The sequence below is a fragment of the Balaenoptera physalus genome (genome assembly GCF_965194825.1).
Source record: "Balaenoptera physalus genome assembly, chromosome: 13".
In the NCBI taxonomy this organism is placed as follows: domain Eukaryota; kingdom Metazoa; phylum Chordata; class Mammalia; order Artiodactyla; family Balaenopteridae; genus Balaenoptera; species Balaenoptera physalus.
The window spans coordinates 18,781,956-18,783,968 of NC_138892.1; the positions used below are offsets into that span (position 1 = coordinate 18,781,956).

General features: G+C 48.4%; 1 protein-coding gene across 1 annotated transcript in view; it reads right to left on the reverse strand.

The window, feature by feature from the left end:
- Positions 1–1,344, reverse strand: part of STAB2 (stabilin 2) — a 179,262-nt gene extending 177,918 nt beyond the window's left edge. Inside the window, exon 1 of the mRNA XM_082419566.1 lies at positions 514–1,344. The gene's annotated coding sequence lies outside the window, so the exon portion shown is untranslated. The remainder of the gene's footprint in view (positions 1–513) is intronic.
- Between the last annotated feature and the right edge of the window lie 669 nt (positions 1,345–2,013).

Sequence of the window (2,013 nt, forward strand, 5' to 3'; positions counted from 1 at the left end):
CTGCCGCAGACCGGCTGCAGAAAGCTAGAAGTTCCTGGCGGTGAGGGGTAAGGAACTGAAAAGCACCAGTATGGGGTCAGAAGGGCCAAGACAACTGATGGTTGCAAGGCAAGTTTATTCAAAGAGCATGAATGTATATATAGGTTTAGTACGGAACGAATACTAGACAACAAATCAGTAAACCTTGTATTTCCACATAATTCTGTCGCCACAATCTATGCGCCACTATCTATGCGCCACTGTCTATGCGCCACTATCTATGCGTCAGCATGCCTTATGGGCCATTCTTTGGAGATACAGACTTCCCCCTCAGGGCAGCACGTCCTTCTTCTGGGGAACAACCAGGGGCTCTTAGATCCAGAGCAGGCACCTGGAACGAAACTGGCCGCAAGCCATTTTCCTTTTTTACGCTCAATACCACAGCGTCAGGAGTGCATACCAAGAAAGAGACAAGCAGTTCTCCGGAAAGCAGAAAGCTGAATAAGCTTACAGCTTGGGGGCCACCACACTTGCCTTTCCACTCCCACCTAACTAGCCTGGTCAGGCTTCTTACATTGTTGTGCTCAGGGCTATCACAGGGCTTTGGGGCCTGCTGTCCCCTCTGCCTTGAATGCTCTCTTTAGCCCTGTGTCTGGGGGCCTCAAGACCAACCTTAGGCCGGATGATTTGCTAGAAGAATGCACAGGACTCAGAAAAGCTATTGTATTCATGGTTACGACTTACTACAGTGAAAAGAGATTAAAATCAGGAAATGGAAAAGGCTCATGGGACAGAGTCCAGGAGAAACTGGGTGCGAGGTTCCAGGTGTCCTCTCCCAGTGGAGTTGCACAGACCCCCTTCATCCTCCCACCAATAATGTGTGACAACACGAGTAAAGTGGTGCCAGCCAGGGACGTTCGCCCAAGTGGGCGTTCAGGGTTTTTAACTGAGGATTGTATGTAAGCCTGCAGTACCTTGTGACCGACCTCAGCTACTCAGACTTCAGCCTCCCAGAACAAAAACTTGGCGTTCTCCATAATCATACTGTTAACATAAACTACCTGATCACACTGGTACCACGTGGCCCAGGGCCTCAGGCATACAGAAACACTCTTGACAGGCAGAGCATTCCAAAGGGCTCAGAGCTCATCTTCCAGGGCCCATCCTAACCTTTTTGGGGAATGTGCAGGGTTTGAACAACCCAGGTCTGCTGAGTTAACCCTTTCCTGCAGAGACCCTCAGATCATTTTTTATTTTCTTGGGGATGCTTTCCCTAACTAGGCCAAATTTTTCTAGTTTGAGGTCTCATGGTACCCTGTACATAACACTTCTCACTTTGCCAGGTTTTAAATTGCGTGTGTTATTATTTTTTTGAAAACTCTCTCTCTCAGTAGACTCTTTCCCCAGTGATGGTGGGGCTGTGGCTGTTTCTTATCACTGTAAACCTCCCACACCTGGCAGGGGGACCGGATCTGCCACATAATAAGGGCTGAGTATATATTTCTTTGAATGAATGAATAACAAAGAACTGAAACAAATAGCACTTGTTACTGGCTCTGTGAAGGAAATAAACAAGGTAAGATACTAGAGGATGATATAGCGGGGTACATGGATGGATGATTTTAGAGCAGGTCATTGGAGAGGACCTTCAGAGAAGGAGAGCTGAAAGATATGGAGGAGTCATATATACGGAGTCTGGGCAGAGTCTCTGAGGAAGAGGGAAGGACATGCACAGAGTTCTGGAGGCTGGGAGAGGCTGGGTCCCTTCTAGGAACTGGGAGGAAGTTGAGGCTCCTGGAGCATTGTGAGAGGACCGTGGCTTAAGATGGAAGCTGGGGAAGTCTTGGAGGCCGACAGGAGGAGTTGGGATTTTATTCTGTGTGCAGTGCGAAGCTGCTGAGGGGTTTTCTGAAGGGAGCGACACTAACTGATGTATGTTTTTAGGTGATTTCTTTAGCTGCTCTGCAAAGAGTAGATTACAAGAGTCCAGAGTGGAAGAGGGGATGGTCCAGTCAGAAGGCTGTTGTGACAGCC